Source organism: Chiloscyllium punctatum, chromosome 5 (genome assembly GCF_047496795.1).
Source record: "Chiloscyllium punctatum isolate Juve2018m chromosome 5, sChiPun1.3, whole genome shotgun sequence".
In the NCBI taxonomy this organism is placed as follows: domain Eukaryota; kingdom Metazoa; phylum Chordata; class Chondrichthyes; order Orectolobiformes; family Hemiscylliidae; genus Chiloscyllium; species Chiloscyllium punctatum.
In genome coordinates, this window is record NC_092743.1 from 131,542,578 (window position 1) to 131,558,404 (window position 15,827).

The 15,827-nt window shown below is 35.7% G+C and overlaps 1 protein-coding gene across 2 annotated transcripts in view; it reads right to left on the reverse strand.

Moving 5' to 3' along the window:
- The window catches only part of zfhx4 (zinc finger homeobox 4), a 356,463-nt gene extending 341,920 nt beyond the window's left edge, over nucleotides 1–14,543 (reverse strand). Inside the window, exons 1-2 of one of the 2 annotated variants that reach the window (XM_072571362.1) lie at nucleotides 14,200–14,543; nucleotides 2,875–3,074 (exon numbers count right to left, since the gene is read on the reverse strand). The gene's annotated coding sequence lies outside the window, so the exon portion shown is untranslated. Of the gene's footprint in view, nucleotides 1–2,874; nucleotides 3,075–12,916; nucleotides 13,149–14,199 lie in introns of those variants that run through there. The other variant, XM_072571363.1, reaches the window with a different exon arrangement.
- Nucleotides 14,544–15,827: the final 1,284 nt, after the last annotated feature.

The following is a 15,827-nucleotide window of genomic DNA, read 5'->3' on the forward strand; positions in this document are numbered from 1 at the left end:
AAGATTTGAGTATTAGAACAGTGATAACTTGCTGCAATTATACATGGCCTTGGTGAGACCACCTAAAATAGTGTGCGCAGTTTTGGTCTCCATATCTTTATGATAGAGGGGGTGCAGTGAAGGTTTATCAGACTAATTCCTGGGATGGCAGGACTGATTATGAGGAGAGATGATTGAATCGGTTAGGATTGTCTTTGTCGGAGTTCAAGAAGACTCAGTGGGGGTGGGATACCACACAGAAACCAACAAAATTCTAACAGGATTAGACAGGGTTGATGCAGGAATGATGTTCCCAATGATGGGAGTGCAGAATCAAGACTTACAGTCAAAAGATATGGGGTAAACCATTTAGGACTCAGTTGAGGAGAAATTTCTCCACCCAGAGAGTGTGGAATTTGCTACCTTATTAAGCAGTTGAGGCCAAAGCATTGAATAATTTCAAGAAAGAGTTGGATTAGCATGGGACTAGGCGAATCAACAAATGTAGAGGAAAAACAGGAACAGGCTATTGAGTTGGAGGATCAGTCATGATCACAGCAAATAGCAAAGCAGGCTTGAAGGGCCAAATGGCCTACTCATACTTTATTTATCTATGTTTCAATTCAGATTTTGGCCTCTTAATAGCCACGTTATTGTAACTATACAATGTATGCAATATTATAGATGGCTGAAATAAAGGGCTAAAATTCAGTTGAAGAGATCTGAAATATCAGAAACTCTGAGACCTTAGCAAGAGATGTGAGGCAGCAGTACAAAATTGAATTACAGCTGAATACTCACAGTAAGTTATTTGTTGTTTTATAACTTTTTTTTATTAGAGTATGTTTTGCTTACTTTTTTCACTATATCTTGCAGCAGGAAGTTAAATTCGATTGCAGTGTCAAAGGGGTATAATGTGCAGTGGTAACCTTTTAAATTCTCTGACCAGGTTTCCAATCCTATAGCTAGACTGACTGATGAACTGCTAGAGGGAGAAACAGCTGAGAAATCAATGCCAGGTAAAGTGGGGGATGGGGGTTCAGTGTGAGCATGTGTGGGTTGAGTTAGATACCAGGAGATGGTGAACACTTAGTGATTGTGAGAGAGAATGATGAATCAGACACTTTGAAGCTGGGTGGTGGTGGACACCAGGGTCTGAATATGGGAATCTGTTGGGACTTACAATAAATGCTGCTGCTCTTTGTTCTGCCAACAGTGCTGCAAAGGTACTCACTCTGTGGATCTAGCACTTCTTTCCTTGGTTTATCTGCATGGATTCCAGAGCTTGGGGAATCGAACCTCCATGAATGAAAGTAAATATCCTGTTAAAAATGGAGTCACGTAGCCTCCTTAAAAAAAGAATCAATGACAAACAGAACACTTGGGAGCAGATTTGTTACCTATGCCCCTTCCTCTCCTCTATTAAAAGAGGAAATGGGATTGCTGGAGGTAGTTTAAGTTCAAGTTTGAGATTTTTAAAGCTTCTACTTTCCTACTAGAGGAATGGTGTGTAAATTTATAGTCAGCCTGTCTTCTTATAAATATCAATATCCCAAATCCTGGGTCTTTGTTAGGTTTTCTTGCTTCTAAGTTTCCCTGCCAGTTACTATCGTGCTGTAGCTATTCACACATTCTCCGAATCATACACGTGTTTTCTTTCTCTGGTTCCATTGCCAATTGACTCACACTTCTATCACTTCAGCCTCTTTCTTTCTGCACATTAAACAAGTGCCCTGTTCAGTTTTAATTTTTGCAATTCTGAAATTTCATCCAGTCCCGATGAAAGGTCACACCTGGAATGTTAACTCATTCCTTTTGCTCGAGAAATCCTGACTGATTGATGAAATATTTCAGACATCTTCCGGTTTAGTTTTAGAATTCTGACATCCTTGATTCTTTCCTTTTAATGGATAGTGTTAAAATATGACTGTTTTGTACAAGTGTTGTATTTAGGGGTTCGAGGGTAATAAAGCAGAATATGTTGTTTGATGTCAGGCAACAACATCAGTAACATCATGTTATAGTATTTTACTAGCATTGAATTAATTGTTTCCTTACTATACATTAAATAGTAAATTCAGATTGCTTCTCAAAACTAATATATTAATTCTGCCACCTTCAAATCAAAATATACCTTGATACATTATTTCCATACACTAACTCCCCTTCAAACTGCATGCAATCTGTGCATATAGATCTGACTTTGTGTGATATTAATACCTGCTTGACATACTTTAAAATCCATACAATTGTTCCATCTGTGATCATTTAATACACACTTATTTAAAATCATTCCAGCATATGCATTTAAATATATTATTTTGGGGCCAAGCATTTAGAGAATAATTTATTTTCATCATTTCAATTTATCAGTATTCTATAATAGTTGTTCCAAATTTAAACAAAATATATTTTTTCTGATGAGTTACAATTCTGTTGAAAACCAGGAGGAAATTTCAAAGGACCACAAGCAGGATTTTATTTTAATATAGTATTGATGGAAGAGAGATCCTTTAGTAAATTAAATGTGACCAAGTGTAAGATTTTTGTGCAAAAGAGCTAAATAAGTTTAGCTACCAGATTACTAGAATGCTGTTCTTTTTTTTTCCATTGCTGCCTTCCCTAATCAAACAAAACATCCAATAGCTTACATTTTTACTGCAAATAATGCGTCCACGACTTCAAGACCGCAAACACTTTCAGCCAAGATATCTGACAAACAATGCATCAAAGTGAAAAGAAATGGAATATTCAAAATTGTCGCCTCTTGCTACCAGTTAGCATGCACCAGTGACATAATATATCAAAAATTATTTGAATGCTCATTCAGTAAATGAAACCAGCAGTGACAACTTTACATTTGAAATATACTGAAGGTTCCTTTACTACACCTGCCTTTCTAATTGTGTCCAGGCTTGTTCTCGTCCTCCCATGTGCAGGTTTCTGATGGACTTAGCATGTGCTTTGAGAAAGCCTTTTCTGCATTCCTGACTTGTGCCGAAGAATTGCAAGATCTATTAGTAGGCCAGGACGGTTATCTTTCAGCTTGTCTCGCTGCTGCCCGCAGTTCAGAACCTTGGCTTCCCTTCAGTGATCTTTAGAGGAAAGAAAAAGAGAAAAAGTAGAGATCATGTAAAATGCATAAGTGTTGTTTTGGAAAAAAATCTTGCAATTCTACTAAGCTTTTATTTTCTATAGCTCTTAATGGAAACTATGCTAGATTTGAACGGTTGTACCTTCAGTTAAATTTCCCATGACATTTACTTTATTCAAGTAAACAAAAATATTGACAGTGTCAAAATAACAGTATAGTCAGGCTTATTAGCTATATTAATAAGTTGAGGCTTGTAAAACATAACAGCATAAAAGTCTTAAATAATTCATTTGAGCATAGAAAGACATTTTAAGCATAACAGATATAAAGATAATAAGTAAGGTTTTCATTATTAAAATTGTAATATTCCTTTGTACTGGCATCTGCAATCTACTTTACAGCCTTCAACATTTTTTTCATACAAACCAATATATAAGCCTTCAATCAGATTTTGAAAAATTCACTCTGAAGCTAACAGCAGCCTTTTGAGACACTGAAATGCTGGTAGCCAACGTTTCTCTGGGGACTGCGAAAATTACTTTAAAGTTATACATTCCAGCTTTTAATAACCACCATAGTGAATACTATAGCTGGTATAGGTTAGAATATTGATGCAGGCAGACCACAAAACTACATCAAAATATAAATGCAAATAAAAACTAAGATGTTTCGATAGATGATATATGAAGAAAGATTATTTGTCTTGCATGACTAAAATATCTTTCTCACATTTGTAATGTAATATCTCAATCATGATAAACTTGATTAATTTTGTTCAAAATGTTTTAAAACTCTGTCTGTATAATAGGTTGAGATCTATTATATTAGCTTATTGTTTTAACATGAGCAAAACTGGTTCAGAAACTTTGTTGCCCCCTGCTCTCCAACCTCCCCGCCTTGAAGGAAGAAGTATGAAAAATATTGTTTCATGTTCCCATTTAAAAGTAAAATAGTTCTAGATTACTGATATTTGGGGAACAGGTTGGAGGTATAATTGCATGATGATACTATTTTATTAAGCTTTTTAGCTCAATAAGCTTTTTTACTGATGATTATTAGTTTATACCTCTAGTGGTTGTAGTATAAATATTTAGCCCCTCTAATCTCTGAAATAAGCATTTTGAAAAGCTAAGTTATAACAAAACAATTAATATTTTGTTATAAGTATGTATTGGAAGTAGGTTACTTTTTTAGTGTCTTTCTTGTTTATCTTACACTTGTGCTTAAGTTGTACAAGTATTAAGTCTATCCTAAAAGGTAATTTTAGATCACAATATACTGAAAAGTTCAGAAATATAATGAAGCACTAGTGATGCTATCATTAAATCACCTATTTATTCACTTTTTGTCATGGTAATTTGTCAAACTAGAGAAGATACGCTGTGATTCTCAACAATGACAATTTCCTTTTGTGCTCTGTATTTGATTAGAAGGCAAAATATTTGCTTTTAATAATTGTTAGCACTGTTAGCATTTTAACCTAAAAGTGAAAGCTAAAAAAATGCATTAACAAAAACTACAGATAAATATTTTGATATTTGATGGCAACAATAGTTTAAGCAAACAGATTGAGATGACAAGCATAACTGAATACCATACTAGCTTTGTGCACTGAATTAGACTTGGTTGGTGCCTTTAACGAATAACTTATGACAATGCGCAAACAATGAATTCTAACAGTATTGACAAAATTAGATTCCCCGATTTGTACAGAGGTTAATATCTTCTTTAAACACTTCCCTGTATATTGTCCGTATAAAGTCATTGAAAGCTATTCGTCAGGACAGACTTATGGTCTGGCTACCTGCTGGAGTGAGGAAGGTAATCAATAGAAGGAAATAGGCCTAAGCATGAGACTTGAAGGTTTCAGAGCAGTTAGTACTGATCAAAGCAGACGGTGTCAATATTTGGGAATAACACAGCATTGGGATAATAGACAAAAGAGGAGTGCATATGTTGCAGTGTTCAAACAGGGACAGAATTAATGCAGAAGTACCAAATGGCCCCTGAGGCAATGTAAGACCATGTCGAGTGCAGGTGGTGTAGGACCTCGGTGAAAGACAGCACCTTCAAACTGAATAGATTTTTCTTTCTAGCAAATATTTATGATACCCATTTGGGAATTTAAAATTGGAATCCAATACAATGTACAATGACTGGGCTCATACCATATTGATCATCAACTTTTTGTATCTTCGTATTTGAATGACAGTACCAAAACAAAATATTGCCTCCTCTGTGGCTGTCATGAAATTTAGGCTCAACAATTAAAGATTCCAAACTACAAAAATTGAAAACAACTTTCTAAAATAACGTACAAATACCATAAAATAATTTCCACTGAAGGAAACTTGAAAACAGATATATAATTGAGGAAGTGGAAAACTATGTAAAGCTTTTATGAATTTTTCAGCCTCAAAATTAAACCAATGAGTATCAGACATCTATTAACTTGCCAATTTCCAGCAAATTGGAAGCCAAGTTGAATCCAAAAGGGAAAATGGCTTCAGTGCTATGTCAGTTGAAGAAAGTTCTGTCCTACTGTGCTGATCCTATGGTTGATGGAACATGACATCAGCTGTCATCAGGAGTAAATACTTGGATAAAAGATTGGGTGTTGAGATGGAAATGCTATATTCTCAATATATTTCTCAAATTAGCAAAAAGATATACCAGATAGTACTTGTGTTGAAATAACTTGAGTGAATATTTAATCTAGAGAATGAAAACAAGTCTTAATACTAATGTCAGGATGACTGCCTTAATATTGGAAGAAGTCTTCTTTACTTTAAAAATATAATCAGTTGAGCAATCAAGTGGGAACTTGTAGATTTTTTTTATGTCAGAGGTTGCCATTAATTTGTAGTTTAAAACCTGATTACAAGATTAGAAGAATTGTTGCTAGAATTCAGTGTTATCATGTATGACCAGTTAGGTTTGTTGGAGAATAAATCAGAGAAAACAATTTCACTGAAATTAGCTACATGTCAAGTTTCATGGAGGGAACCTTTCTGCGATCCCTGGTATATTTTCTCATGCTATCCTCCCGAAAACACCCCGACGGTGCCATGCTTTCATATTGTCTCATTTGTGACTGATGGAAATATGGATATTGCCAGGTAACCAGGGATTTCTGGCACAGGAGCCAAGTCATAAACACACTTTTCACTCGGTCAAGTGTTGGCAGTTTGTAGTTGTGCTGCATGGTTCCTGTCAATTACCACAGCCATGTTGGGCACACAGATATTTGCCCTCCACTTTGCTAACAGGGATCTGGAGGAGGTCCAGGCAGCTAGTGGATCTGTGCAGTTACTGCTGCTGGAATGTGCCCTGAGGCATTGGTGTCTTGTGTCCAAGATGGAAGGTCTAAAGACCAAGCAGTGAGCTGAATTCACCAGGTCACTGCTCGGAAATGAATATTGGGAAGTGACTCCTTCTAGCTGTTATCTGATAGGTGGGAGAATGGGAAACTATAAATCAATGAGCTGCTATAATATGAGAATACCGATGTGTGTAAGTAGGCCTCTCACCACTCACGAGCAAGAATCTCATCTTTCCATCCAACACTTGGTTAGTAAGTGAGACTTGAGGCTCTCAACATTGGGAACTTCCTCACCGCCAATTCCCATCTTCCTTGCCATTATCCACGAGCTGCCTGCGGAAGGAGCGAGGGCCCTAAAAGCTTATGGTTTCAAATAAGTGTGTTGGACTGTATTAGGTGAGTTTTGACTTTGTCCACTCCAGACCACCACCGGCACCTTCACATCTTGATTACCCATTTCGTTCAGTAGTTGGAAAGATTCCGCCAAATATATTTGGTGCTATGGTCATTTTACTGGACTGGTCTTCGAGAGGGTGAAGTCAAAAAGTCTGGGGGCAGGAGTTTAAATCCACCATGACAATTGCGAGAATTAAAAGGTCAATTAGTAAAAAGAAATTGATAGCTAATCTTGGTAATAGTAATTATGAAACATCATCATTTGTCTTTCAAGGAAAAACCTGTCTAGTTTGCTAATATTAGGAAGGGAATTTGTCATCCTTGTCTAGCCTACATTTGATGCCAGATCATGACAATGTAATTGACTCTTAACTGCCTCTAGCAAGCCACTGGAATTAAGGGCAATTAGGGATGGATAACTCATGCTGGCCTCAGTCAGGGATATCCAAAGCCATCAAAAAATAAAGAAATGAAATCAACAGTGTGTACCTACTTAAAAACCATACCTTTCATGATTCTGTATGCACAAAGAATTTAAATATAAGGCATGTATTCTCAGTGTCTTTGCTGTTGCTGGTATATTAATATTTACAATGCAACATCTTAGTTTGCAGCATATATTAACCTTATAAAACCAACTTTTTGTAAAAGGCTCATGCATTATCAGACACTTTACTTAAATCTGAGGGAAAGGAAAGTCTTTCAAAAGCTTCACAATTTCATTTAGATTTTTTTTCAGATCTGTACTGCAAATAATTTGCTAATATTATGCCACTTCCATCTTTTGTAACACTTATATACCATAAAATTGGTTCCATTTCATATCTGGTCTTCGTTGAATTAATACTTCCTAGGGCAAAGGATGAGTATGATGCTGAGGAAGAGTGAATTTGATACCTTTTGTGGAAACTCACACACACTTCCAGGTATCTGAACATTTGAAAATGGTTTACTGTGGATTTAATGCAAAACATTGGTTTGAATACCAAAATCTCAGTTTTAATTATAACTGATTTTATTTTTGGTTTGAAAATAGACCATTCCTATTTTAATGAGTTGAAGGTTGTTTTTTGCTTGAAGATATTCAAGCATCTTTCAAATAATTTGTAGACATATTTAGTTTTAAGTCAAATCAGTTTTTAATCTAACAAAGTTAACGAAGGAGAATAAATTGATTGTATGCTTGCATAAGTTATGTACAGTACAATTATATTCTTAATTATTTTGCGAAACTAGGAATCTAAAGGCTGAAGCAGAAAGGGATAATAATGGGGTCAATTACAAGGTTACATTATTCTAGACTATTGCCTTGAAACATAGTTTTAGTTTGACTGTGGACACTTACTCATTCACATGTATATTTTGCACAGAAATTATAGAATGGCAATGGTGCAAAACCCAGTAATGCCAGCACACAACAGGAGAAAAAAACATGAAAGCCACTGCTGTCAAATAAAAGCATTGCAGGATCTGGCTGAGTTAATATACTGAACAAAAGTTAATGCATATTTCACAGGAGAAACACTAAATGGTGCAATCATGAAACTGCTCCCATGCATGTTTTATGTATGGCTCAGGATAAGTGAAAAATAAAAACCCAAAGAATTTTTCTGATTTGGGGTGGAATGTGAAGAGACAGCCCGATAGGGTAGATTTATGGCAGCTGGTAAGAAATGGGGCTTGCAAAGGTTATGGCATGCATCGAAAAAAACTACACGTTGTAAGCTGCTGATTTACGTTGACGCATATCCAGATGAAATTCTCGTTTGTAAATTGCCTAGAGTGGTCATTTTGAGGCTGTGCATTATGAAGTGTTTGACACTTTAGACAATCTACATAGCTGCTCCATGAACGGGTATGCAAAGATAATGTTAAATATATTTACTGATGCATGTCTGTATATTCACTTTTGTAACTGTGGGGTATATTGATTGGACATTGAGAGACCTTTCCTCATTAGGTTATGGTTCCATTGTGATCTCTACTTCTGTCTTTCATTAGATTGCTTATAGGTGCATCTAATGATCCAGACTTTAAAATATTAAAAAGTTTAATGCATGCATGTTCAATGTCATAGCGTTTTATTGCAAGTGACAGAGATTAAAACAAAAGAAGACAGCATATGCTTAAGATTAGGGTTTGGGTTACTTTCTCAAAACACTGTGAGACCTTCCACTGACCCAAATCATAGCTTAGTACTGTCGCTTGATACAAATCTTTGATAAGGACTTTACTAGGGGCTATACTTAAAGGTCCACTGTAATTTACATGCAATGTTCAATCTTTTCAAGTACTGAAGTAACATTGATTTAAAATAACTCACCTGGACTGTTTTACCTATGAGTCCAGACTCACAATAATGCGTCTGACTTTTAACTGCCCTCTGAACTGACCTAGACAAGCCATTCAGTTCTCAGGGTAGTTAGGAGTGGGCAACTAAAGCTGGCCTGACCAAAGACACCCACATTCCATACATGAATAGAGTAACAAAGTAATATCCTTTTTGTTTATGCCTTTTGAACGTATTTCTCTTTTTTATGACACTATTACAATTATATATGCATAGCAGTCTAACACAACCAACATAACAAAAATAACAGAAATCCACTGAAAGATCTTTGCGATATTACCATAATGCATAATGATTAAAGTTCCTTGAAAACCATCACAAGATTGCACAATGCCTGAGGCAGTTCCAAGTGATGGGTGAATTGTCAAAAATTCAACCCTACTGGGGCTGCCCAGTTGTTCAAGCAGTTGAACATTTGGCTTTCAGCCAGAAGTCTTATGTTTGAGTTTCAAGTTGCCTGTCATACAACCTCACTCGCTACGACATTTTCTCACTTCTCAGTCAGACCACTAGATGGGCTGATGTGTGATAGTGAGAAATAAATCTCAGAGTGGGAAAAATAGCTTAGGCTGGATGTTTCAATTGGACAAATAAAAATGAAACAATTCTTTTTGACATCAGCTTCTGTATACTCAAGGATAAGTTCATGTCCCTCAATAAAAGCAGCATGTTGATGATGAAATCTGTCCAGCAAAGTCAGTAACATTTATTCACTCTTCTAATAGTATCTTTGAAAATTGTACTTTTTATTTACTGCTTTAACTAATTAACAAGTGCATCAAATTTCAAATGAACCCTGAACCTTATTAGTTTGACCAATAACAGATATCTGACTTTTGAAGGATTGCTAATCATATTTATAACAACTCTATTCTCCTCTATGTTTTATTCGTATAAACATCTGCACTGAGGGAATAATTTCATTTGAATTCCTATAATTTGCCTCAGGTTTACTATTAGTACAGTGTTAGAAAAGTAACAATTAAAGTGTGAAAATAAAGTAAGAACTAATCTACATTATCTCCAAAAGCATGCTCTCTTTAATATGGGTAAAAAGAATTGTTTTGTATAAAATGACCTCTTCACCGTACAGCACTTAGAATAATATATTCTTCTTCCTTTCTTTTTTTTGGCGCTGAGCCTGAATTGCCATAGAGTTGTAGCAATTACAAGTACAATAATTTTTTTGGGTGTGATAAAACACATCAGGACTTCTCCTTCAGTGACCTCCAAAGCATGGTTATTACATACTATTTGTATTACACTACACCCTTTTTTTTTACAATTATGGAAGTGTGCAATGTTTTTTTTAATGATCACAAAGGTGGATGGTAATGCTGAGAAATGGAACACTACTTTGTTCTATTTGATGATGTCATTAGCATATCACTATCAGATATGGCATGGTGCACTTATATTGCTCAAAACAAAACATCCAACTCTGAATTTGCAGTTTTTTGTCGCAAACAGTCATCTGAGACTTTTGTATCCTTTATTATTGATGCCAGTTTACGTGACCTTCTCACTAAACAGTAATACAACTATTGATGAAACTGGAGGCAGTCTTATGCTGCATACTCCATTTACTAAAACTGTATTGAGAATGGCTGAACAGATTTTAAATGGAATATTGTCAGCTTTAGGCAGAGAAGACTGTCATTACATACCTTAGTTGTATTCAAACTTAGCACCCAGAGGTGAAAAAACAACAATCTGTTATGCAATACCTATTCTTCAGGCATTTTGATTACCGTACATTAAAAACACTCCTCTGCACCATTAAAAAAATTGTAATGTCAACTTTTTAAAAAGATTGTAATCCCAAGAATATCCACTCAGTCTGGGCAAATGAAATGTTGTCTGACTGACCAGCGGAAATAAATCCTGTATTTGGCATAGATCTTTAAATGGAAATAGCATCACAATTTGAAGTTTTGCTTCACCAGAGCTTGTTTCCAATTCTACTTCATACTGAACTAATAAATAGGCGCAGAACAAAAATAATTGCCTTCCATGTGCAATAGTAGTATAGTTTGTTTGTTTGTTTTAAAAATATTTCCTGGAGAATCAACATGAAACCATTGGAATCAATGTTACCAGTAATCCAAACTTCACAGCACAGTGAGAAAAATTATCTCGACTTTGTTGAGGTATTTCAACTCAGTTTATCATTTCAGCATTAATAAATTGCAGCGATTTTACATCAATGAATACACACGAAAGAAAATGGTAGTTAGTGCCACTAAATTGGAATTGATGGTTTGATAAAGATTTATAGGCAAGTATTTTCAATTTGTAGTTATTACTGAAGAAGATACTCATAATGTCCTATACTAGTGTCTGTTTAACTCAGCAAAAAGTAGTAGAGTAAAACATATTGAATGCTAAAATGGTTTGCTCAGGATGGAAATTTTGGGTGCTCCTACCTTGCTTAAAATGTCCTGAAATGCTATTAACTGAATAAGAGAATTTTTTTTTAATTGATGGAATTGCCTTCCTAACACCAACCTATAATATGTAATTTTATGGTGAAGAGTTTTGAGATTACAAACAGTGATAAAAAAAATGAAACTGCATAAATAGCTTTGCATTTTAGTTTGTTACTTGTTTGAGTTTTTGTAATTGTGAAACTGTTCCACAGATTCTCATCAAAGTAGTTACAAATTTCCAGATGACAATATTTAGACTATTTCACTGTCCACAGTAATAACAAAGATATTATTGATTAACTCTTGCCATGACAACTGAAAAATACTTTTAGTTGTTATAATGCCTCATTGCATTGGAGACATTGATACTTGATGCATTAGTATGCAACACAATTTATTGTACTATTCAATACATAAAATGCACAATTTGCAAAACAAATAGTAAATACGTATGTGTATTTTTCTCTGTTCAAATTTTTTTATATAATCTATCTAAATTACTTTTAATTAAGCAAAAGACAAAGCATTTAAGTAGAATTCATAACACTAAGAATCATCAGCATAAGTTTAAAAATAATGAAAATAATGAGCTACAGGATTGACATTGCATCAAGCATCTCCATCAATTGCACACATACACCCATGTAAATTGTCCTTAAAGCTTTGTTTAGTGCAACTTCTAATGTTGCATTAGCAAGAAACATTCTTGTAATATTCATTTTATATCAATGACTTACATAAAGTATTTAATTTAAATAGCTCGCTCTGAATTCAAATAACTTCGAAAGAATGGTGTTAGGTTTTGAGCAACAATCATAATTGGTCTTACAGACTGAAAATGCTGTGTATGAATGTCTCATAAATAAATGGTATACTCAATCATCATAAAATTCTGCTAATGATAAGGCATTAATGGGATCTCAGGTATTCTTTTCAGAATGTTATGGCAGTAAAAGCAGATGTAAACAGTTAAGCTGCAACCTATTTGCAGTTAAAAATTACAATTTTTCACAGATATTATCTTGTGTAATATGAAATATTTTCTTTTTTTCATTGGCACATCTGGATTAACATTAAAGGGCAAACAGCAATGTGCTTTAATGTTGGGGATACATTTTTAAATGTAAGTAGAACATAATTCCAAAAGACAAAATTATTTCTTAGATTAAACAGTGAAGTATTAGATTGACTGAGTATATTTTTCTGCTTTGTGCTAAAGAATCAGTAGGTTTTAAATTACACCATCTCAAGCCTTTGCTCTTCAATCCCTTAATCCTGCTGGAGCAGAGGTTTCAGTTCAAGATAACTTCACGCAGAACATTAAAAAAAGACTCAAGTGAGCCTACCTCAAGTATGCTGATGATTTTTTCAGCTGCAATCTATCATTTATGTCCTGCGGTATAAGTGACTTCAAGGGAAAACCAGTGTCAAATAATTAACGTATTTCCACTGAAAACAATCAGCACCGAGAATAGAACTCCATCCTATATCTTTTCGTAAGGTTGCATGAAATGCATTCACATGAGACACTGCAGCCATTTGTACCTGTGGTTTTCATCAGTTTTGACTTGGGTTCCTTACATGAGTGAGTCTATCTGAACTGCATGACTTCAAATGAAGAGGGAAGCAAGACTGACAGCTTTTACATCTGGTAGCCACCACACCGCCTCTCATTCAGTCAAATAAGTTACGTCAGGTTTCAAAAAGTTAGAGAGCTGAATTAAAGCAATTATGTCTGCAAAATGTTTCTGCCTGACATCGGCTATATATACTTTAATGTCAATCATTCTCATGTATTTTTTTAATAGAGTATTTACTTTGCGTTTCTACAATTAATCTTACTCTGTTAATTTTGTCTTGCTGAAACATTACAGGCCTAAACATAATTAATTTTACGTGAACAACAAACACACAGAAATTGCATGCAATTACTAGAATTGTTCAGTTCCAGCTATATTGTATATTCATGTGTCATACCCATCATCTAATGTAATAATCTCCAGGTGCTTTACCTTTTGAATGATCAAAGAGTAACAATGGTAGTTCGTGATATATGGAGTTAATTCCAGTTTAGGCTCTTCTAATTAAAAATATTCAATAGCATTTGCACATTGAATTAATCAAACAGAAAACGCCATCACATTGAAATGTGCTCACATTACATAACAGATTAATCAGAAGTACACTAACTTTTAACAAATATTATGTGTGTCTGAGACGGACTATAAAATTTCTACAAAGTTTTTGAACTTCAAAATAATCTATTAATAATATCCGTTTACTCAACTGATTAATGTCATTTATCCTCTTTGCTTTCAACAGAAAAAGATTCCATTGAAGTGAAAGGCTTTTTGTTGTAAAAAGTCTCATGTGAGGCCAAAAGGTTAAGACATGTGTGCAGCAGTATATAAAGCCTACAAATAATCGCAGTTAATTTTACATCTGGCTGCAGGAAAAAATAATGAGCTGAACAATCTAGTCTGAATAGTTTCAAGTTCAACTCTCCTGCATTTATAACAGTCAAATACAACTTTCACACATTACGGTTAAAAATGTGCCAGCTATTAAGCTAACAGTTTTGTCAACAACTAAAAAAACAGAATAACTTGGCCTACTTGGAGTTCCTTACCTTATTTTACTGCAAGCCTCATCAAAATTTATTTGACCTTAATCATTGTTTCCATCAGTTTTACTGTGATGTTAAAAAAACCTCTTCAAAACATTGCTTTCTCTTTCACTACATAGTCCTAAACCTAAGCAACTGCTTCTGTTGTTACAACAACCACATCCCGAATCCTGCTCTGGAATGAAGAAGGTGCAATCTTTTTTAGATTTCTACTGATGCTAGGGAGTCTAATCGCATTCTCGCTTCTGCACCGCAGACCACAGCCTGTTTTGAGCAGCCTGGAAATCTCTTACATCTGGAGAAGCAATAATTCATAGGATTTTGCCTGACAGCCATGACAGGGTGCGGGGCAGCCAGAAACAACTGTCTCTTATGTTGGACTATTTGCAGAAAATCAGGAAAGGAGGAGCAGGCATAGGACCACATCCTTTCGCAGCATATACTGGCGGATGGAGCTCTTTCATTGTCTGCCAATTGGTCTGCAAAAAGGCCTTAAATATTACATTGACAGTAGCTATCACTTCCAAACAAAATTCCTTGCAGTTTGCTGAGCTGCAGAACATGTGAAGCTTCTATTAGCTGGTGTGAGTCATAATGCATATGACTGGGGGGGGGGTTAAAAAAAAACAATTATGTGCCCTTTTTTTATCACATGCTCTAATTGGATTTGTGGACAACTATACACCTGCACTGTGGATAGATTATCTTTTCGGCAAGATATTCACCAGGGAATCAGCTCCAGTGACTACAACTGGGCAGCCAGCTGTGGCTAGTAAAGTGCAGGAATTCATTGTGACACAGACAGCATTGTGTGGCTCGTGTTTATGATTTCAATGGTGGCAGAAATAAACAACTTCCCTTTAATAGGTCCATTCCTTGCATGTAGGTAGCAGGAGTCCTATCGGCTTCGAGTCATATTCAGTGGTAGCCGGTGTGATGACTTGCCACAGATCATGTGGAACCAATGTCCAAGATTTGCATTTCTGCCCTCCCCAGCTGCCTGTAGTAGCAGCAGGTCACTGATAAATCATCTGTGAAGGTTTAGCTGGGTAGTGTTTCATCACACCTCCCCATTCATAGCCAAAGCTGATTTTTGACCTCAGGGCAGAAGGGCCCAAGAAGGGAGTGGGTTCCCCCACACACCCATTATCAGCTGCATTCACTCAGTGCCATCAGCTGAGACTGTCTTAAATGGGAACAGCTGATTCTTGCAAACAAAAAAAAATGCTGAAGCGTTTTCGAGTAAAGTGATCCCCAGCTGGCTCTCTCGGAGCAGCACTTTAAGAGTAACTCAAGAACAGCGCACTCATGGGCAGACAGAAAAGAGAAATGTTCAAAACTGGACCAAGTGCTGCACGCCAAAGAAAAACAAATCCGATGCCAAACTACACATCGTTAGCTCAAATCTGTTCCATGTGGAAATCAGAATAATAACGTGAGGGAAAACGGCTAGTGATCTTGAAGTGATTTGGCTTGCTGCCTGTCAAATATTCACTTTTGCTTCCACTTCTGCAATTACTATAGGAAATACATTTTCATTCATTTTCCCTTATCCAAGAACAACCCCCCTCGCCACACACTCCCCCTCCATCCCACCCCACCACCACCCCTCCCCCTTCCCTTCTAGCTCG